The sequence below is a fragment of the Engystomops pustulosus genome, chromosome 3 (genome assembly GCF_040894005.1).
Source record: "Engystomops pustulosus chromosome 3, aEngPut4.maternal, whole genome shotgun sequence".
NCBI classification, from domain to species: domain Eukaryota; kingdom Metazoa; phylum Chordata; class Amphibia; order Anura; family Leptodactylidae; genus Engystomops; species Engystomops pustulosus.
In genome coordinates this window covers 83,757,950-83,782,036 of record NC_092413.1, presented here as the reverse complement: position 1 = coordinate 83,782,036, position 24,087 = coordinate 83,757,950, and positions in this window count along the sequence as shown.

Genomic DNA, 24,087 nt, shown 5'->3' with positions numbered 1-24,087 from the left:
GTCTTGGTCACCAACTGTCTCTGTCTCTGTCTGTCTCTTACTGTGACTAGCTGTCTCTGTCTCTGACTGTCACTTTGTCTGTGGGGGGATTAGAAGTATGTTTATAAACATCTGTTTATAAAATTTCTCTGATTGGACAACTGGAACAGTTTTACCTCAGACATTTTTGATAAATCTCCCCCTATCTCTGTATCTCTATCCATATTAGCTCACACATAAGCTGTCTTATACTTATTGCCTTTAGTAATCAAAGCTCAGAGCATATGACCTGTGGCAAATTAGCAACCAATCACGGCTCCACTTCTAACTGCCACAGCAGCAGACAATGGCTCCTGTATATGGTGATTAATAAGTGGATTTTGGAAAGCGCAGGGTGAAAAATTCACTTAAAAAACGAGTCTATGACATCACAAAGAGCGGCTGTGCAAAATTTGGTCATTGTAATAGCAACGGTGCAGATTCCTTTAGCAGACATACACACACATACACTCAGCTTTATATATTAAATTATTATTAATGAAATTTCTCAAAAATGTCTCAAGTCACTTTTTTTAAATTTTCTAACTTTTCCTTAAGCATGGTTTCAGCTGGAGTTCTTTGCGCCCAAAAATTTGGAAATTTCAGGCAGTTTAAAAAAATAATAATTTAGCACATCTGAAATAGAAGATAATTGCATCTTACTGACAATAAACTAATCCATGGCGCAAAAAGGAACAAAAAAGGAGCAAAAATTGCAATGCGCCAAAAAAGTCAGAAAAAAACAGGAAGAAAAATAAAAATAAATGACCCCCCAATTAATTTCTAAAAATTCTAGAAATGAATTTCATAAAATTATATTTTACTTACTTGCAGTAATTTAATATACTATATACAGTGAAAATACATATATGAAAACACATATAGGGCCATTGTGTGGTCAGTTGCACAGTAAGGGGTAAATATCATTTATGAAAACAGTTTTGTTATCCAGAGTACGCTATACTGTAAGTCATACTGTAAATGTGGTATCTACAGAAGTGCAGAGTGGAGTTGTATCGCAAGGAGCTTAAGACATTTCAGTGGCAAATTCTGCAGTGATAAGTCAATAGATAAAGTGCCAAACAAGTGTCTGTCTGTATGTCTGTCATATTACATAAGTCCATTCAATGGAACTGGTGTTTACAGAAATGCTTTAAAGGAAACCTACCACTTGAAGTGGCAGGTTTCCGATGGCAATACCGAGCACCAGCTCAGGGTGAGCTGGTGCCGGAGCTTATTTTAGTTAGTGTTTTAAACCGCGGTATCGCGGTTTAAAACACTTTTTAAACTTTATAGCCGGCGCATGGAGGTACGCGCTCAGCGCTTACCGTGCGCGTGGCTCTCATTCACTTCCTATGTAGCCGCGCGCACGGTAAGCGCCGAGCGCGTACCTGCCTGCGCCGGCTATAAAGTTTAAAAAGTGTTTTAAACCGCGATACCGCGGTTTAAAACACTAACTAAAATAAGCTCCGGCACCAGCTCACCCTGAGCTGGTGCCCGGTATTGCCATCGGAAACCTGCCACTACAAGTGGTAGGTTTCCTTTAAGTGTTATAATGAATTTTATTTTTAATGTATCCTAAATCTGACATTTTTTAACCTTGTTTCACCATTAGTTAACTTTTGCAATACAAAACTGAGTTAATACCTGATCTGTACATAATTGATTTTTCTATCTTGTCCTCAGCCACCTTAACTATTAATGATTTACTTGGGTTTCACTTGTTACTGCCATTAATATTAGTCATTGGTGAATCTTAACAATTAATATTCTGGAGCCTTTCTTCAATGGGGGAGGATTTAGCAAGTCTTGTACTAGCCTTGATAAAGTCGCAATTGCACAATCACATGGTATGCAAAAGATGATTTCAGCATCGCCATCACAGGTGACACGTGTAGGAGGTCAGCAAAATTCACGTCTGTAGCCTCAGGACTACTTGTGATATTCTGATTGCATTTAAAATACACTGTATTAATATGGTTCTACAATGCCAGGGGCAGTTTAAGGCTGCCATGGTCTCTGGGATGGAAAAATATTATAGCCCCTACAAGTTACTGCCTACATATGGTAGTAGAATCAAGCTTCTTGGGGAATGGAGGATGCGTCCCTTCTTCCTTCTTTCAAGTTGCATGTACACAAATGGCTCTTGTGTACATGTGTCTTGAGAGCATAAACAGATGTACAAGGATTTCGTGGGTAAAGGTCATTCTCAGTCAAAAATTTGTGATCTGGCCATGGGCCCTCTACAAGGCTTGGGTCCTGGGCTACTGCACAAACCGCCCATATTATAATTCACTACTGATTATAGCTATCAGCATATTAGCTCATGCCTCTGAAAAACCCTAATAAATGACAAGAAAAAGACAATGCAAATGCAGCCACCTATCACAGGCCATGAGAAGGAGGACTTGGCGACCTTACTTAAAATTAACACCAAAAGAAAGGCAATAATTACTTGAAGGAAGATCTCAGCAAAATAATATATACCTTCAAATTACAGGTCAATCCTAAGAACATACAAAAAAAACCTCAAAAATATCTAAGGTCCCAAACAACAATTATTTTTTTAATAAATATTTAGTTTAAAACACACAACAAATAAGTCAAATTATCACATTCTTTCCTATAAGCAGGTAAAGCAATAAAGTTATTCTCATATATTAGTTCAATATGGTAAATGCAAGTGTAAAGGCCTAGAAGAATACAGAAAACAGAGACAACAGAGTTCAGTATAATATTTAAAAAGGTGTATATGAAAATATGGACAGAGAAGCCAGTCTGACCTCAAGGAAGGGTATTTAAAACAACCTAGATCAATGCATGAGAAGGACAAGACTCGATTCGGTATAATTTTGTCATAAGAGAAAGAAAGATACTAGTTATAAAAGCTTACTCTGAGTATCTGTATTAATCCCCCATCCAACGCAGGTTTCGTATTGAGTCTCTTCAGGAGGCATCAATGAAAAGTGTATTTAAATAATGCTTGAACCTATCAAGCTATCTGAGGTCATATGATGGACAGAAGAATCTTATTAGTCGATGCTCCCAATGCCATCGTAACCTGGAGTAAAATGGCATCCGCCACTGCCCATCCAGGATCACTAAAAAGATTGTTCCCAAGTCAAGAATATAATTTTTAGACAAAGGTCCCCAAATTTAAATATGAACTACGTATTTAAAGAATGCATAAGCTTGGAACAATAAATAAACAAATTGATTACAATTACTCCAGATAACATTCTGAATTCTCTTTTCATTTTGCTTTTTTCCTTTTTTTTTCTCTTGACATCATAAATAAAGTCCTTTAATTATATTGTTTTTCTTTTTTCTTGCCAAAAGATCGTCATGAAGACCCATCCAGATTAAAAATTAAAGAATAGAGGGAAAATCCATACCATCATCCAAACAGGTAGGACACCAAGAAACAACCTCAAGAAGACACCATCCCAGAATCTATAACACCAAAGGATTAGAAGAAACCGAAGAGGTAAGTCTACACATAATCAACAAAGAAAAAATAATACAAAAGTAGTTAAAAATACAAGACAAAAAATACAGAAAACAGAAAAAACTGAAAAAAGAAGATCTTATTATAAAGGGATTATTATTATAAAGGAATGTCAACTGAGATTCCAATTGTGCCAAGTGTTTATTCACATTTCCACCTCTTGAACCCACACTAACTGTGAGGCTTCTGGGGTAGTAGACCAACAGGACCACCACGGACAACGACGTTAAGCCGACACCTAAGACCGGAATCTAAGTGGCAGCCACTTTTCACCAGAGCCCGCCGCAAAGCAGGTTGGACTTGCTGCGGCGTGGTACCAAAAGGTCATTATACAGGTGCGACTTGTCTGCAGTGGCAGCCAAGGCAAGGTACAAAGATGTTGAGCAAAATCCTAGTCAGGGAGGTCAAGGCAGGCAGCGGACGAGCGTAGTCAAGAAAGGAACCGGGGTCACAATGGGAAATCACAATAACAGCAAAGGGCATGGAACACAGCTTTCTCTAGGGCACAAGGCACAAATATCTGGAAGGGGACACAGGAAGGGGCTGGAATTTAAATAGAATGGGCGCCAATTATTGGTGCGCTGGCCCTTTCAACTTCAGGAAGCCAGCACGCATGCGTTCCTGCCTCCCCGCACCCATTCCATTTCTACTATCTCCTTTTTATACACAGGTGCCCAAAACTGCACACAATAGGGCACATTTACTTACCCGGTCAATGAAAGTGCATTGTCCGTCTATAATATAGTGTGTTGCTATTCACTAAGATTGTGTTCCAGTTCACCATCTTTTTTGTGGTGCATCTTAAACATAGGGCTTGCGACACAATTTAAAGTTAAATATGGTGCTCAGTCCGAATCAATCGGACTGTCCGACGGCACGCCCCCTAATTTGTGTTGCATGGAAGCCAGTGTAGCTGCACCACACAAAGGGTCGTGTGCGCCAAGGGCGTCGCTAGGTCAAAAGATCTGGGGCTTGTGCCCCAGATCTTTTGGCCTGAGCCTGGATCTCCCCGGGTCAGCAGAACATCTGCCCCGCTGCCCGGGAGATTCCTTCCCTCTCTCATCACAATCTATGTCCCGAGGACAGGGATCATGAGGAGAGTGTGTGCTTTACTTTCCTCTGCAGGACCTACCCTCCAGGAGAATAAGACTCCCTGAGGCTGTAGCACCTGTGATGATGTCATGATCACATGACCGTCAGGGGAAAGTAATGCACAGATCTGCATGAGTGAGGTGAGGAGTAAACATAATAGAAGCTAAGAGAAGGGGGAGAACATGGGGGGAGCACATTACTTGCTGTTGGGGGCACATTACCTGCTGGGGGGAGTTGAGCCCTCTCCATAGCCGGTAAGTCTTTGCTGCACATTGCAGCAAAGGCTTACTGTTAACAACCGCGGTTGGTGCTAGCACCGATCGCGGGTGTTAACCTGCAGATCACCGCCGGAAAAGCTGCCGCCGGCTTCAAAAGGTGGCGGTGCATCCATCGCCATGACAGCCTCAGTTTAACACCTTCATTACAATGTGCGATGACGTGATGGGGAGCGACGATCCTCAGAAAGATGGCGGCGCCCCTGCGCGCTGCCGTCTTTTTGAAGCCGCCGGCACCTTTCCCTGCAGCGATCAGCAGTAAAACACCCGCGATCGGTGCCGGCACCAATCACTGGTGTTACCGGTAAGCCTTTGCTGCAATATGCAGCAAAGACTTACCGGCTATGGGAAGGGCTCGGCCCGCGAGCCCTCTCCATGCACCGAGACCCGACATGTGACGTACTATTACGTGTCGGGAAGAGGTTAACATCATGTCTGTTTAGAGCATTCCACAGATATTTTGACAATGTTTTCATAGTTTCGAAGGGAACAGAACCTGTCTTTTTTGAGTTTGTTGAGTACCTAAACCATTTGAATAATATGAATATGCGGTTTACAGCAGTATTCAGTGGAAATGAAATAGATATTTTTGGGAGGTCAGAGTGAAGGAATAGGGCGTATATCTGATTTTACCAATTCCTCCTTTCCACTTTCAGACCATAATATCCTTTCTTTTACTTTCAATAATCCTTCACATACTCAGAATCCTTCCACCCATCATTCATACCGGAATCCACGTGCAATAGATACTCATCAACTCACAGAAAATTTACAGATTGCACTGTCCCCCATCTTCTCATTCACCTGTCCAAACCTGGCCACTAACCACTATAATCACACTGTCAGAAGCGCACTAGATGAGATGGCACCACTCACTATCCGAAATTTTCAACACACACGCAGGCAACCTTGGCACACTGAACAAACTCGTTTCCTTCGGCAGTGCTCCAGGATTGCTGAACGTCTGTGGAGAAAATCGCGCACATCTGCAGACTTTCTTCACTTCAAATTTATGCTCTATAACTCTGCCCTTCACCTTGCTAAACAGGTCTATTTTACTAATCTCATATCCTCTCTCTCTAACAACCCCAAAAGGCTCTTTGATAACCTTCACTCCTTACTAACACCAAAGGTGCAGCCACCTGTCACACACCTTGGGGCTGAAGATCTGGCCACCTTCTTTAAGGATAAAATTGATTGTATCCACCAGGAAATAATTGCTCAATCCACTCACCCCTCCAATCCCCTTGCCTCCCATACCTTATCTTGTTCACTCTCTTCCTTTGAGCCAGTCACAGAGGAAGAAGTGTCCAGGCTTCTCTCCTCTGCTCGCCCCACTACCTGCATCAGTGACCCCATCCCCTCACATCTTGTACAGTCTCTCTCCCCAGCAGTCACTTCTCACCTCACTAAAATCTTCAACCTCTCTCTTCTTCACTGGACCCATCCAATGCTACTAACTACAGACCAGTTTCTAACCTCCCTTTCATCTCCAAACTCCTGGAACACCTGGTCTATTCTCGACTAACCCGTTAACTCTCAGCTAACTCCTTCCTTGACCCTTTGCAATCTGGTTTCCGCTCTATGTATTCCACTGAAACTGCTCTTTCTAAAGTCTCCAGTGATGTCCTCACTGCAAAATCCAAAGGTGACTACTCTCTCCTCATTCTCCTGAATCTATCGGCAGCGTTCGATACTGTGGACCACCAGCTCCTCCTTAGGATGCTTCACTCCATTGGCCTAAAGGACACCGCACTCTCCTGGTCTTCTTCCTATCTTTCTGACCGCACTTTCAGTGTCTCCTTTTCTGGATCTTTCTCTTTTCATCTTCCTCTCAGTGTCGGGGTTCCTCAGGGCTCAGTCCTAGGTCCTCTTCTCTCTCTATACTGCCCCCATTTGACAAGTCATCAGCAGATTTGGTTTCCAGTATCATCTTTAGGCTGATGACACCCAGCTATATACTTCTGCACGTAACATCACCCCTGCCTTAATCCAGAACACTAGTGAATGTCTCTCTGCTGTCTCTAACATCATGTCCTCTCTCTTCTTGAAACTTAATCTTTCTAAGACCGAACTTCTTGTCTTTCCACCATCTACTAACCAACCCAACCCTGACCTCTTCATCTCGATCTGTGGGATCACTATAGCACCGAGGCAGCAGGCCCGCTGTCTTGGGGTTGTGCTGGATTCTGACCTCTCTTTTTCACCATATATTCAATCTCTTGCTCGCTCTTGCCGTATGCATCTCAGAAACATCTCCAGAATCCGACCGTTTCTGACATTTGAAACTTCTAAAATTCTAATTGTTGCACTTATTCACTCTCGACTAGACTACTGTAACTCCGTACTAATCAGACTTCCCCTCACTAAACTCTCTCCTCTTCAATCTATTCTTAATGCAGCAGCCAGGCTCGTCTTTCAGGCCAAACGCTACACGGAGGCCTCCAGTTTGTGCCAGTCACTGCACTGGCTACCTGTCTCCTTCCGTATTCACTTTAATATAATAACCCTCATCCACAAAGCTCTGAATAATTCTGCACCTCCCTATCTCTCTTCTCTCATCTCAGTCTATCGCCCTTCCCATGCTCTTCGATCTGCCAGTGACATTAGATTAACCTCTACCTTAATTCGAACCTCCCATGCACGTCTCCAGGACTTCTCCCAAGTTGCTCCAATTCTCTAGGATGCCCTTCCCCGGACTCTCAGACTAATACCCACCCTCCAAAGCTTCAAACGTGCTCTTAAAACCCATCTCTTTAGGCAAGCCTGTCATACTTGCTAACTGCTTAAAATGTCTACCCTCCTTTTACTTATCCATCCTATGTCCTACCTCCCATCTGTTATCCGGCAAACAGCAGATATATACCAAGCTCCAGGCTTCTCTGCAGTCTTTTTCACCTTGCGCCTTGTAAATAAGATGGCGGCTGAGGGCTGGTTCAAACAGCAACATCTTTATTTAGTAAATTATTTATTAAATTATTTTATATTGCTCCCTTATATAGAATGGCTGGACCATTATACAACCTCTTGTGTCACCCCCTCATCCTCATAGTCTGTAAGCTCTTGTGAGCAGGGCCCTCACTCCCTTTGTTCCATATGACTGTTTGTCCTTTAATGTATTATAGTTGTATATGTCCCCTATGATTTGTAAAGCGCTACGGAATTTGATGGCGCTGTATAAATAAAGATTATTATTATTATAGGGCATAAGCTATGTTCATCAGCCTACAGTGACTAATTCCCTCCTCCATTATGCTAGCTTTCATCCAAATCACACAAAGGAGAGTTTGCCTTTTAGTCTATTCTTGAGGCTTGAGGGTTAATAGTGTGGAAAAACAGTTCTGCACACAAGTGCAAGTCTAGGCTTGTAGACCAAGGATATCCTGAAAGCCTTTTGGATAGGGCCTTTAAAAAAGCAGTCATGACACCCCGGAAAGAGATATCTGTGCAATAGAAGACCTAATGATACTAGACACTTTGCCTTTTCTTTTGACTACAGCCCTCACAAGGCTGTCGTCACGGCCGCAGTACAGAAGAATTGGCACTTTTGGAACCCACCCCGACCACAGGTGTCACATGGAGATGTAAGATTACCACTGAAACCTTGTGTTTCTGATGATGAGCTAAACCGGCATTGGTTCTATACCATACTGTTATGGTTGAGCGCTATTTGGCAATTGGACTTCAATTATTATGACATAATGATTTTGCTTGTAGCTAAATAAGCAGTCAGCAACCTTTTCCAACAATTTTTCCTTCTTTTAAAAGAGATTCTTCCTTCAAGCTAAGCCACTCCCTTTCCTTAGATAATAAAAGGAGTAGATGATGCAGAAATACACTGATTGTTATTGCTTTTTGCTACTGTACAGAACATAGATCACAGAGAATACAGAAACAATATGTTCTGCTGAAACTGGAGAGAGCAAATACGATGACTGAAGCAGCTGACAATTCAAGGGAAGACAAAGAGTATGTTCTTTATTTTTTATCTATCTACAGGATAATATCATATTTGATTATCTAATTTTGTGATGTTTCATAATATCTTGTATTGTAGTTTGATTTTTTAACCTTATGTGCAACAGTCATCCTTGGTCTTAGGCTAAGGTTACCCCACTATTACCAATATTTCATCACACATTGTTCTTTAATAGTGAATATAGCGCTGCAGCTTGTGTAATTTTTACCTAATAAATAAACATGCCATTTTTCTAACCCTATAGAAAACATAAGGTCAACAGAAGACCTTACGTATTTAGCTATTTCACAGTAGAGAATAACAGAAAAAATAGGACTAGTGTAAACAAAGCCTAAGGGTTTACAAAAGTTTTTTGCATAATTTTAATTACTTTTTTTTAAAATACTTTTATATATACATATCCATTAAAATAACAAGAGAGAGGGAGGTGTGTATGAGGGGAGAAAGGTACAGATATCTGGTAGTCTATCGTGCATAATTGTCTTGTCTTATCAATAAACTACGACATAAATATTAGGCAGTATAAGTTTAATCAATAATGAACACAATTTAGGTAATTTCCATATTATGCATAATGGAGAGAGAGATAGTAAGCCATCTGCAATCATAGTGAGCAAACTTGGTCAGGCAATTAAGAAACATGGGTAACTTGGTTTCTAAATTTGTACCATGGGGACCATAATTTGATGAATGTATCATGTAAGTGTGTTTCCTGTCTGACCAGCTGGTGAGCTCCTCTAGCCGACACATTTGATCCACTTTATTGATCCATTCTGGAATTGTGGGAGGGGTCTTACTCAGCCAATGTAGTGGGATAAGCAATTTGGCTGCTTGAACTAATGGTGTGGCCAGATTTCTCCTCGAGGGAGTCCAAGTTTTATTAGGAAGCCATAAAAGAACACTTGCTGGGGTAAGCTGTATGGTTTGGGAGGTGATCTGATTAATTACTCTATAGATATCCTTCCAAAATTTTTGAATACCAGGACAAGTCCAAAATATGTGAGAATGCGAACCACTTGATGCGTTGCATCTCCAACATTTATCATGTGAATCTAGTCCCATCTGGTTGAGAGTCTTAGGGGTTCTATACCACCTAGTCATCAATTTAAAAGAATTTTCCTGGACTTTTACGCACCCAGAAAAACCATGTGAATTTCTATGAATTTTAGAAATTTCTACTTCATTGAAGGTGACTCCTAACTCTCTCTCCCAGTTGCCAATATAGTCCGGTTTGTGTACTCCTAGGGCGTCTTCCATTAATTAATTGTATATCTTGGAAAAACAAACTCTTTTTTGTGTTTGTTTGTTTGTTTCAGATTAGTTAGAATAAACTTTTCTTTTCCAAAACACGCATCCATATACATTGGTTTTAATTTTAAAAGTAAAACTGGAACCTCTCTTATGTTGGGAATAATAAAAATGTCCATTAACCCCTTGTTGCCATAGCCAGTTTTCACCTCCTATTTTGGTTTTTGGCTCTGAGCTCCAGTAATGGAGCGGGATGAAGTAGTGCTTGTCACAAAATCAGCTTCCCAACACAGTCTTTAAAAATCAGTTATTGGTTTATTGCAATAAACCAATAACTGATTTTTAAAGACTGAAATAAACCAATAACTGATTTTTAAAGACCGTGTTGGGAAGCTGATTTCGTGACAAGCGCTACTTCATCCCGCTCCATTACTGGAGCTCAGAGCCAAAAACCAATTATATGAAACTACCTGTCTGTCTACCCCATGGCGGATAAAGGTAGAAAGAAGTTCAGCACCAGAATTCTCCCATTCTACTCTACATGCACATTGATTTGTGCTTCAAGGTGAGCACCCTCTCATTACTGTACTGAACCTTTGTACTAGTTTTTACGTTATCACACGAGGAGAGCGCTCCTGTCTCCTTTTGTCTCCCTTTCCCCGGTTTGAGACTCGTGGTCTGAGTGATAACACAGCCTACTCAGCCCCGGTCGCCCTCTCAGGTTTACACCACCACCTCCTATTTTGGAAACTGACATGTGTCACGATAATTGATTATAACCTTGAAACCAAAGTCATCCAAGCGATTTTGAGACTGCTATCCTGTGTCAGATTTTAACTTTATGTTAGTTGAAATATTTGAGTGATATATTTTGGGTTTATTTATGAAAAAAAAAGGAAATTTGTCTAAAATTTAGAAAAATTATTCATTTTCAAAGTTGTAACTTTTCTGCTTTCCACGCAGACCACCCAAATAACGTAATAACTAACATTTACTGAATTTACTGAAACTGAGCTTGCACATGTATTTAAGAAGTGTTCTCGCCAGTTTTGTGTTGACAAGGCAGAAAAAATGTGCACTTAAAGGAAATTGATAGCGCTTATTCAGAGTTTGCAACACATTCATTAACCCCTTCCCGATGTGCGGTGTACTAGTACGGCGCAGGCTGGGTCCCTGTGCATGGAGAAGGTTCGCGGGCCAAGCCCTCTCCATAGCCTGTAAGTCTTTGCTGCATATTGCAGCAAAGGCTTACCGGTAACACCCGCAATCGGTGCCAGCACCTATCGCGGGTGCTTTCACGGCGATCGCCGCCGGCAATGCTACCGGAGGTTTCAAAAAGATGCCATCTTGCCGCGGATCGTCGCTCCCCGATGACGTCAAGGGGAGCGGTGATCCGTTGCCATGACAGCTTCGGGTCTCACGAAGGCCCGAAGCTGTCTCGTTTTAACCCATTCATTACAATGTGCTATCAGCACATTGTAATGAATGAGGAGTAAAATCCCCATATGCTGCCATATTACAGTATGGCAGTATATGGTAGGGTCGATCAGACATATAGGATCCTGCAACCATTCATGTGTGGGGTTGCTTCTCAGCCAAGGGAATCGGCTCTCTCACAGTCATTCTCAAAACTGTTGGCCATTACTGTAATATACTGGAAAACGAATATATTGCAGCATATTACCTTATGTATTCTGCATAGGCTGACAGGAACACTATTTAATTGGACTGCCACAGAAGCAGTCGTCACCTCCGTGCGAGTTTCCCAATACCAGCTATTAGTGTGGGAGCCTGCCTGTCGCACACAGTCAGGCTCCTGCAGCGATCGCAAATGTTCTGCTTCTGAGATATGCAATTTGCAAACAGACCTTATTTCCCTACGTACATGTATGTCTTAATGCGTTATGGGGTTAAACATACTCAAAATACTCAAAACAATACTTCACAGGGCTATGAAAGGGTGAAGATTGAAATTTGAGTTCTTTAAAAAAAATCTAAGGATTTAGAATTGTCATTTTGCAAAATATGATTTGGGCAAGAAACTGACTTGGGCCATCACATTCTTGAATTTAACTGTGAACTACAGATTAAAAATCTCTTTCTTTGAATCAGCTGTGGATTGATGTCTGGTAATCCTGGTTGGGGACATAATGGGAGCCAAAGTGGCTTCTGCTTCCACTACATTAACCAAGTGGGAGTTAAGAAGATGTAATGCCCCTACTCGTGCTTACTGGTCTACATGTAAACTGTGAGGCGCACCTTGGGACTAATAGCATTGTGCTATTGTGAGAGTGCATATCTAATTTTTTCCATAACCTGTTGTTACAGGGCGGGGAGTTACTGAAGGGAAAAGCAGAGGCCACTGGGAACTTTATGCTGTGGGACAGCCGCCATCAGATCTTTAAAGTTTTCCATATCCAGCAGCCTGAATGGGAATGCTCCTATTGAGGACCAAATCTTGTGCATGTGATGGAGAGCTGAATTTATGGTGTGGATAGTTTTGGTAATGTTGATGCTGCAGGTGGTTTAGTGGTGGTGGTGGCTTCACATCCTCCTGTAGCAGGGAGACAGAAGACCTTGTGACTAGGGAGGCGGTGTAATAGGCTGGGCCAGCTAAAGCTGCAGGGGGAGCTAAAGGTGTTCCCGGACATTTTTGGTATGTTAGTCAATGCAGTTAATGTTTACTCTGCAGGTGCTCTGTCATACATCAGGTTCCTCAAATTGTGAAGGCTCAGGCCACGCTTTATGAAGTAGCGGCAGAGCAAATGACACATCTTCTGTGCAAATGCACACACCCTATGGAATTGGCCTTAGTTTCCTGGATTCCTGGGCAGTAGCAGTCAACATTGGCTTCCTGGCCACCACCTCTTCCTCTGAAATATCTATCATTACTACTTCTTCTACAACCAAGCATTTACCACTACCCTCCTTCTCCATCTGCACATCCACAGTCTTGCTAGTTTTGTTTAATCATCATCATCATTGGTCATCATTGGGGGTCGGCAATAGCTGGTGCGTCGGGTGGGTGGGGTTCACGGCGATAGCTCGTGCATTGGGTGGGTGGGGGCGCGCGGCGATTGCTGGTGCGTTCGGTGGGGGGGGTGACAATAGCTGGTGTGTTTCCGGTGCCGGCCATAGCTGGTGGGTGGGGTTCAGGGGCGGAATGGGGCAGGTGGAAAATTAAAAAATAATCTACTCACCTCTCCGATGCTCCCCCGCAGCTCCACTGATGCAGTCCAGCCGGCATGTGGCGGGCGCACAGACTTTGATGTCGGCAGGCAGCTGACGTCATATTTTGTGAGCCCCGGCACGCACGAAACTGTCACTGCTGGCTGGACTGACTGCATCAATTAGCAGAGCTGCAGGGGAGCGTAGGGAAAAGGTGAGTTTATTATTTTAATTTGCTGGGCAGGGGTTGCTGGCTATTTACAGGAAGCGGGGAGTGGCTGTATACTGAGGGGGACAGGCAGGATGGCTGGCTGTATACAGGGGGGTAGGCTGGCTGGCTGTATACTGGGGGGGCAGGCTGGCTGGCTGTATAATGGGGGGCATGCTGGCTATATACTGGGGGGGGTAGGCTGGCTGCATATGGGGGGAAGGGCAGCTGACTGCATACAGGGGAGGCAGGTTGGCTGCATACTGGGGGGGCTGGCTGGCTGTATTCTGAGGGGGCAGGCTGCCTATATACTGGTGAGGGGCTGGCTATATACTGGGGGGACTGGCTGGCTGTATAGGGGGGACTGGCTATATTCAGGGGGAATGGCTATATACTGGGGGGCTGGCTGTCTATATAGTGGGGGGTCAGGCTGGCTATATACTAGGGGGGGCTGGCTGGCTATATACAGGGTGGATAGCTGTATACAGGGGGGGGGGCTGCTTGGCTATATACTGTGGGTGGCTGTCTGGCTATATACAGGAGGGCTGGCTGTATACTGGGGGATGCTGTCAGGCTATATATAGTGGGCGCTTGCTGGCTATTTGCAGGGAGGTCTGGCTGTATACTGAGGGGGGAGTGGCTGGCGGTGTTATTTGGCATAGTATTTATATTCCCGTACCTAGGGGCAGTATTATAGTAGTTATATTCTTGCACATGGAGGAAAGTATTATAGTAGTTATATTACTGTACATAGGGGGCAGTATTATAATAGTTATATTCTTGTACATAGTTGCAGTATTATAGTAGTTATAGCAAAAAGACTTGGAAGAAAAAGGTGGGGAATCCAGCATCCATACAAGTAGATTCACGTGTAGACAATGGTTAAAAAATATTCAAAAGTTTAATCTTCATTTTTCTAAAAGATCTTCATATGAAGTAGTGACATGGACACAAACCAAAAAGACAATGAAAAACACAAAAAAACAAAAAAGAAATAGCAGCGGTAACGCGTTTCGGACTCTTACATGTTAGTCCTTAGTCATACCACGTGAATCTACTTGTATGGATGCTGGATTCCCCACCTTTTTCTTCCAAGTCTTTTTGCTGTTGCTATATACCATTTTGGACCTCCGGACCAGTGGTTTGTGGGATCATTCCGTGCACCTGGCCATAACCGTTGTGAAAGAAGTGCAGTCTACAAGGGGTGAGCCGTTTCTATTTTTTCCTTCCCAATTTTTGGGCTTTGTTACTGACATTATAGTAGTTATATTCTTGTACATAGGGGCATGTGATACCTGTGCAGGACAGGTTGTGGAGGGGAGGTATATTTCTCCAAGGTTCCTCTCATATGTGAAGTAGCAGTCCAGAGACTCACCTGCTGCCTAATTAATGAGGTGTTCAGAAGGAAGGTATTTAGGGAAAGTCAGGTGGGCAATTCACTCTCTCTACCTGGAGATACAGGGCCTGTCTGTGTGAGAGCCACATGCAAGTAAGGTTGCAATACTGCTGTGTTTGTTAGTTGGCAGGGAGAAGCCCTCCAGTTGTTAGTTAGGGCTGTACTTTGTATAGTCAGTGCCGGACAGGCAAGGATTTTTTGTTTGTGATTGTTTTTTGTTCCTTTTCTTGCAATCTTCTACAATAAACCTGACCCAGAGTCAGCTTATACCTACCTGCTGCTGTTTGCCTCGAATTGATGGAAAAAGAAGCGTGACCTTTGACTCCAGCAAAGGCGTTTCCCTAACCTATTTCTTACAGGCAGTATAATCGTACAACTATTACTTACAGACAAACAACTTACAGACAACCCCTAGTTACAAACGGACCTCTAGATGTTGGTAATTTACTGTACTTTAGCATTAGGCTACAATAAACAGCTATAACAGTTATTAAAAGTGTATGCAATTAAGATTTATTGTTAATACTGGTTCTTACAATCCAACATTTTTTAAATCCAATTGTCACAGAGAACAAAAAAATTTGTCTGGAGTTACAATGATAAAATATACAGTTCCCAAACCTCCAGAACCTATTGTGTATGTAACCCTGGGACTGTCTGTAGTTATATTCTTGTACGAACCGTCTGAGAGTCTCTTTGGGAAGAATCTGTGGACCCCCTGGACCAGCGCGGGGGTTGGTATGAGAACCGCGGTGGCAGCCAAGGCAACAAATGCAGGAAACAATCACAACCTGAGGCGACAGCAGGAACGCAGAGGAGCACTGGTAACGCTGGTACAGAGTGAAGACACCGCTGGGCTGGAACCCTGGAAGGCACGGCAGAAGCACAGGAAGGCAAGAGTTCACCATTGGGCTGGAACTCTGGACGGCACAGCAGGAGCACAGTTGTACGGGAACGGACCACAGGACACAGACCACAGGATACGGACCACTGGACACGGACCACAGGATATGATCCACAGGACATGGACCACAGGTTACGGATCACCGGACATGGACCACAGGCTAGGGACCAGCGGACACGGACCAGCGGACACGGACCACAGGATACAGACCACCGGACACGGACCACAGGACATGGACCACAGGATACGGACCACAGGATACGGACCACAGGATATGGACCACCCGGCACAGATTACAGGATACGGACCACCAGACATGGACCACAGGATACAGACCACCGGACACGGACCATAGGATACGGACCACAGGATACGGACCACCGGACACGAACCACAGAATACGGACTACCGGACACGGACCACAGGATATGTGCCACAGGACACGGACCACAGGACACGGACCACAGGAGAGGGACCACAGGACACGGACCACCGGACATGGACCACAGGATATGGACCACCAGAGGCGTCTGGAAACGCACAGGAAAGGGACCTCGGGAAAACACAGGAACGGGAACCCGAGATACACACAGGAGGCTTTCACTTCTAGCAACGGGAGCGCGCAGCTCGGAGACAGGAGGCGTGCGGCCTGCACGCCGGGACCTGGGGCACAGCCAGGAGCCAGGAGAGGTAAGTGGCCAGGGGACGGGGACAGGAAGCCAGCGGAGCACGAGTGTACCCGCAATCCATGACATGGATCGCAGGAGCACCCGTGACAAGGGGACAGTATTAAAGTATTATATTCTAGTACAAAGAGGGCAGTACTATAGTGTTATATTCTTGTACATAAATTGTAGTATTATAATATATATTACTTAGGGGCAGTATTATTGTAGTTACATTCTTGTTTATCGGAGAAGGTATTGTAGTAGTATAGTGTATATTGTATAGTAGTATAGTATATTTTGTATATATAAGTCAGTATTAAGTTGTGTTCTTTCAAAGAAGAACCATTATTCATGTATTAGGGAGGCAGTATGAGTCTCTTTCACTGCGCTGTACGTGTTGCTTTAGACCATCTATAAACAGTTTAGTAAGTGTGGAGTTTAGTAACTCGACCCACATTACATGGCCATGCCTACTTGTTTTGACACCACCCACAGAATGGGGCTACTTTTACGTTTTTTTTTCAAAGGCCACTTTAAATTCCCAGTCTGCCCCTGGGTGTGTGTGTATTTGTATGTGTAGCGTGTATTTAGTGTGTGTAGAATTTATATGGTGCAGTGTTTATATATGTGTGTTCTGCATATGTAGTGTATATGTGCTTATGTCTGTGCAAACTATGTATGGTATATGTGTATTCTGAAAAATAACATGTGGTATGATCCACATATTAGTGTGCACTATTCACAGACAACAGAACTTTTATGATCTCCGTATCAGCACAGACTGTTAAAGGACAGGAGAACTTTTATGATCCATGTATCACTGTGCGCTATTCATGGACAACTGAACTTTTATGATCCACATTCTAGTGTGGGCTATTCACAGACAACAGAACTTTTATGATCCACATTTTAGTATGGGCTATTCACAGACAACAGAACCTTTATGATCTCCGTATCAGCCTAGACTGATAAAGGACAAAAGAACTTTTATGATGCATGTATCAGTGTACACTATTCATGTACAACAGAAATTTTTTGAACCACATATAAATGCGGGCAAATCACTATGATGAGCACTTCTATTATCCATGTATTAATGCGTGCTATCCACTATGATTAGCACTTCTGTTATCAAACATTAATGTGTGCTAATCGCCATGTTGAGCACTTCTTTTATCCACTTTTTAACCCCTTAACAAGCAGGCCCCTTTTCTTTTTTGGGTTGTAATTTTTCACTCCCCACCTTCAAAAATCCATAACTTTTTTAATTTTTTTATGTAAAGAGCAGTGGGAGAGCTTATTTTCTGTGTAAAATTTGTTGACATTTTTTATGACATTTTCAATTCTACCATTTTGGGCTACATTCACACTATCGTATGGAGAACGTATATACGGCCGACGTATATAAGGCCGATATACATCCTCCATAGACGGCAATGGGCGCACACGTGCGGCACCGTACCGCTCCGTACCTGGGAAAAAGATAGGACCTGTCCTATCTTTACCCGTGGTACGGCGCCGTGCGCCATGTATCCCTATGGAGAGGGGCGGGGGTGAGCTGCGCTCACCTCATCCTCCTCTCCCCTTGCACTGCCGTTGCCCGCTACGGTACGGTACGGGCGGGCAACGGCAGTGTGAATATAGCCTTGGACTGTATGGCCCTATGGATGTGTTATATTTTGCAAAATGGTAAAAAAAAAGTGGCATTTACAAATTTGAGAGCTATTTTCCATTACGGGGTTAAATGCTGGGAATAACTGCTATTATATTTTGATAGATTGGACACCTTGTGATGTGGCGATACCTAACATGTTTATGATTTTTACTGTTATTTATATCAGATCTAGGAAAAGGGGGGTGATTTGAATATTTATGTTTTTTCTAATAAATTTGAAACTTTTTTTTCTAATACTTTTCAGACCCCCTAGGGTACTTTAACCCTAGGTTTTCTGATTGATCCTACCATATACTTCCATGCTACAGGCTGTGAGCCCTCTCCAAACACATGTTGTTAAGGGGTTAATGTATGTTAATCACTATGATTAGCACTTCCATGACCCACATATTAATGTGCTCTAATCACTATGATAAGCATTTCTATTATCCATGCACTTCTAATATCCACATATTAATGCATGCTAATCACTATCATGAGCATTTTTTATCCACTTATTAATGCATGTTAATCACTATGATGAGCACTTCTATTATCCATGTATTAATTCACGCTAATTACTATAATGAACAATCTATTATCCATATATTTATGCATGCTAATCACTATGATGAGCACCTCTATTATCCACATATTAATGCACGCTATATACTGCAGAGTCACATCCCAGTACATCCCAGCCAATCACAACAATTTCTGCAAAAGACATGCCTATGGTTGCTAGGGGGCAGTAAGCTGCTTTATTGGCTGCTTCAGCATTCAATCAAGCAGCTTGGTGTGTTTTTCCCAAACAGTGGATCGGATCCCAACCAGCAGCGATTGTCTGGTCTTCGAGTTTGTGGATGCTGAACCTGTTAAGACGCGAATAGTGCACTTCAGGTTCACTCATCAATACTCTTTAATATTTATTTATAAGAAAAATAAATTATACAAATGTATACAAATGATTTTCACAGAAACATTTCACATGTTATGCATGACTTTTTTGTGAAATCTTGTGATTTAGGTATCATGAGAACTGGGATCCATTTCTGATACAATCTGTAGCTGATAAAGAAGAAAAGATTGGTCGATGCACAACATTGTTTATTGATCTATTTTGTGTTACTTTTGGTCTATTAGTTTTGGCTTCTGCATTCCTCAGTAAGGTAAGTTACATCACAACATACCACTATATTGAACTATACCTTTATTTGTATCGCTATATTGTACTACAGGGATAGTTGCATTGCACTTTGTGATAATATTATATATCCACAATATCTAGAAGAATAAATTGTGTCTTTTAGTTTCATGTATAAGTCATATTGAAGCTTTTACTACAATATCATAAAGCAAAACGAGCTATTTGACTTTAATGTCACTAATGTAACTAAATGTATAAATATTACTGTGTGATCTCAATCTTGCATTTTTGTTTTATCACTTAAGGCATGCCTTCTACTACTGATAATGGTAAATGGTAATGACTCAAAAGTTGTTTCTAACATACCACTAAGAATCCTGATTCTTGGGTTAGCGATACAAGTGCCATACATACTAACATTTCTTAAATGTCTATGGAAAGTGGCATTTACTCACTCCCCCAGTCCTAGCAGATCCAAGGTGTTTAAGGTAAGAATTTTGATCCTATAGGAATACATTTGACATATTCTCTATTTCATAAGGACTGCTGTGAAATGTGGGGGGGGAGGGGAATTCATTTAGACTGGGATTTTTAACACCAGTCTTAAAATCTGGCCCTTTCCTTCCTCCCCCTGACAGTCGTGTATCTGTATTCACGTAGAAAATGCAGGCAAAAAATCTGCAAGTTAAATTGTAGACTATAGTAATTGTGGCGGGTCGGGCATTCACACCACAGCCCACCCTCTACCTGCCCCGATCCCTGCCAGCTCTCTGCCCTGACACACTCAAAGTGGTGTGCAGGTCAGATAAAGCCAAAAACTGGCAAGGAGGGGGAGATTCATGTGCCTTCTCTGCCAGCAAAGTTTTGGAGAAGGCATAATTAATCTCCCCCACAGCACAAAACACATGCTGTCAGACACATAGCACCTTACAAAGTCTAAGTATTCACTGCCTTAAGGGTTGTAGGCTAGTAGATCATCTATATTGTCCATTCATCATATAATATTAGGCTTATGCATATGTTATTCTGATGTCTCTATTAGTGAACATGTGATATAACCACAGGAGTCCTACTTTTCCTACTAAGTTTATGGGGGTGAACAAATACAGGCAGTCCCCGGGTTACATACAAGATAGGGTCTGGAGGTTTGTTCTTAAGTTGAATTTGTATGTAAGTCGAAACTGTATATTTTATTATGGTAGATCCAGACAAAAGAAATTTTTGCCCCAGGACAATTGGAGTTTAAAAATTTTTTTCTGTATTTGGACCTAGGATTATCAATAAAGCTTCATTACAGACACCTTACAGCTGAACATTGCAGTCTGGGACTAAAGAAAAGCATCCAGAGACTTCACCAGAGGTCACAGTGGGCAGAGGGGTCCGTCTTTAACTATGGGTCGTCTGTAAGTCGGGTGTCCTTAAGTAGGGGACCGCCTGTAATGATACTTCTGATTGCTGAGATCCAACTGAGATAAAAAAAAGAAATGAATGTACTGAATATACATTGTTTTTGCTCCAAAAAGTTACATAATTACGTAATTGAGCCATTTTTGCAATTTTTTGGCACAAAAATGGTGCCTTTATGGATTTCCTAAATTTTTTTCGTGAAATGGTGACATTGCAGATATGACACACACATAAGACCAGTCGTAGTTCTGATGAATACCCCCCAAAGTATCAAGTATTTGTGTAAAGAAAATTGTAAGTGCTTTTGCAAAATAGAAACTGAAAAGTGTGGTATCAGTTTGTATTCAATAAATATGCTTTGAGTAAAACTCTTGCATTGTAGCTTTGGTAGGTTTAGGGTAAATGTACTGCTGGTTGATAAAATTACCCTGAATTTAGCTCCAACTATGTTCATCAGCTTTGATCAGCTTCCCAGTCCTTGCTGAAGCAAAGCATCACCATAGCATGAGGCTGCCCTCACCATGCTTCAAATTATGTATGTTCAGGCTAATATGCAGTATTGCTTTTTCTCCACATATAGCTTTTTGGCATTTAGGCCACAAAGATCATATTTGGTCTCTTCTGAGCAAAGCACCTTCTTATATACATTTGGTGTGTACACTACATAGCTCTTTGTAAATTGCAAATGAGACTTCTTTTGACTTGCTTTCAAAAATAGCTTTTATACAAGCGACAGATATTGCTTGGTGGATATTGCTATCAACTTCAAGGAAAGGACAAACTTCCCATTTTCATTTGTACCACTCGAATTCTTAGAATATAACACAGTGGTGGCGAACCTATGGCATGGGTGCCAGAGGTGGCACTCTGAGCCCTCTCAGTGGGCACTCAGGCTGTTGCCCCAGCACAGAATTCACCAGACAGGACTTGAGGGATCTTCCTGCAGCCCAAGGTAGCCCAAAACGTGAAGCATCTTGGTCTACCTGAGACTGCAGGAAGAGAAGGTGAGGACATGGTCAGATTATCATTGGAGCCATTGAAGCTCCTGCTCTCAGCCCCACAATTCAAGTTCATTAAAGCTCCAATGGCAATTCTGAATTTTCCCACCTTCTGTCAACGATATTGGTGTCCTCAGGAGCCTTGAAAGCTGTAGTATAGCATGGAGTAAGAAGATTTTAATAATTTAATGCTAGAATTGCTGTGTTGGCACTTTGCAATAAATAAGTGGGTCTGGTTTGTATTTTGGGCATTCAGTCTCTAAAAGGTTCGTCATCACTGATATATCATATCCAATCTCAGACTCCCAAGGTGCCAAGCCTTAGAATTAAAAAATCTCTCTGATATAAAAGCATGAGGGAAACTTTGCATATTTAAACATCTTAATATAGCCAAGCAACTCCCCCAAGAGGAAATATACAGCTATTTAAAGATAAGGAGTGTTGTGACCAATAAGACACTGAGTGTTTTAACCCTGAACAAATTTGTCATTCAGTTTCTACAAAAACCTACTCAACATAAGAAAGGGATATCTCGGTTTTACAAAGGTGTGGGGAAGAGGAATAATCTAATTAAACTACCATTTATGCTTCCAAGGGAAAATGACCTGACACAGACTTCCCCTAAAGAATTATGTAGCAGAACGATAGCAATGACAGATTCTTTCTTCAGAAGCGTTTCATACCAAGAAGCGATTGTAAAAAAAAAAGGCACTTTGGTGCATACATTATGGGCATGTTTAAAAATCCAACCCCTATGGCAAGACACATTTAGGGTCAATTGCACTTCAATCCACCAGAAATTGGGATCTTTGGATTGGAAACTAGTAGTAGGAGGGTAACAGCGAGGGTGGAAAATTGGGCCTAGTTTAAGTTTATTTTTAGGTTTTTGATAATGGATCATATAGATTATTTCCTTTTTAAGAATAATCCTTATACCTGTGTCAGGCATTTATAGGAACAGCATTCCCCGGAGAGGATGGAAAGGTATGATAGGGCAGTTGGTGACTTAGCCGCATTCTGAACCAGTCCAGGGCAGTCCCCTACTTAAGAACACCCAACTTACAGATGACCCCTAGTTACAAACGGACCTCTGGATGTTGGTAATTTACTGTACTTTAGTTCAGTACTTTATTGTTAATTCTGGTTCTTATGACAATACAACAGTTTTAAAATCCAATTGTCAGAGACAAAAAATTTTTTTGATCAGATGTAAGGTGACTGTAAAGAAGCTTTATTGATAATCCTTGGTCCCATTACAGCAAAAAATGTTTAAACACCAATTGTCACTGGGGTCAATTTTTTTTTCGTCTGGATTTACAATTATAAAAAATACAGTTCCGACTTACATATAAATTCAAATTAAGAACAAACCTACAGAACCTATCTTGTACGTAACCCGGAGACTGCCTGTAATTGTATAGATTGTAACTAGAGATGAGCGAGCACTAAAATGCTCGGGTACTCGTTATTCGAGACGAACTTTTCCCGATGCTCGAGTGCTCGTCTCGAATAACGAGCCCCATTGAAGTCAATGGGAGACTCGAGCATTTTTCAAGGGGACCAAGGCTCTGCACAGGGAAGCTTGGCCAAACACCTGGGAACCTCAGAAAAGGATGGAAACACCACGGAAATGGACAGGAAACAGCAGGGGCAGCATGCATGGATGCCTCTGAGGCTGCTTAATCGCACCATTATGCCAAAATTATGGGCAACAGCATGGCCATGACAGAGTGACCGAATGAGGCTAGATAGCATCTAAAACATCCAATAATTGACCCTGACACTATAGGGGACGGCATGCAGAGGCAGCGGCAGCAGTGGCAGGCTAGAGAGTCTCATGGCGACATACCCTAAATGGACTCAGGTTTCACCAAAGGAGGTGAAATGATTTCCTATGTGAACAAAAGGTTGACGGTATATTTAGTCGATAACACAGCATGGTGGCGACATAGTGACCAAGTTCCATAACGTATCTGGTGAAACACCCGAAAAATGAGCCTGACACAGCTCTTTTGATAAGGGGACAACATGTGGAGGCAGCCATGGAGACGACTTCCATGATTAAGAGCGACAGTATGGGGCATTCATATTGCGCTGCTATGATTGCAACTTCAGGTCTCCAGCATGGCGGCGACAGATGGGCCGAGTTCCACTATGTATCTGGTGAAACACCTGAAAATTCTGCCTGACACAGCTTGTTTGATAAGGGGATGATGTGCTGCATATCCTCTCGTGCTCCAGCGTCTGGGGTATAGAGAGTTGAAATGAGACATTGGTGGATGCTGTGGAGGATCGTGGAGGCAAAATGGACAGGAAACAGCAGGGGCAGCATGCATGGATGCCTCTGAGGCTGCCTAATCTTGGGATGGAGCTGGCGGTCCACTGCCAGGCGAGCTTTCGCCTGTCCAAGCCCCTGT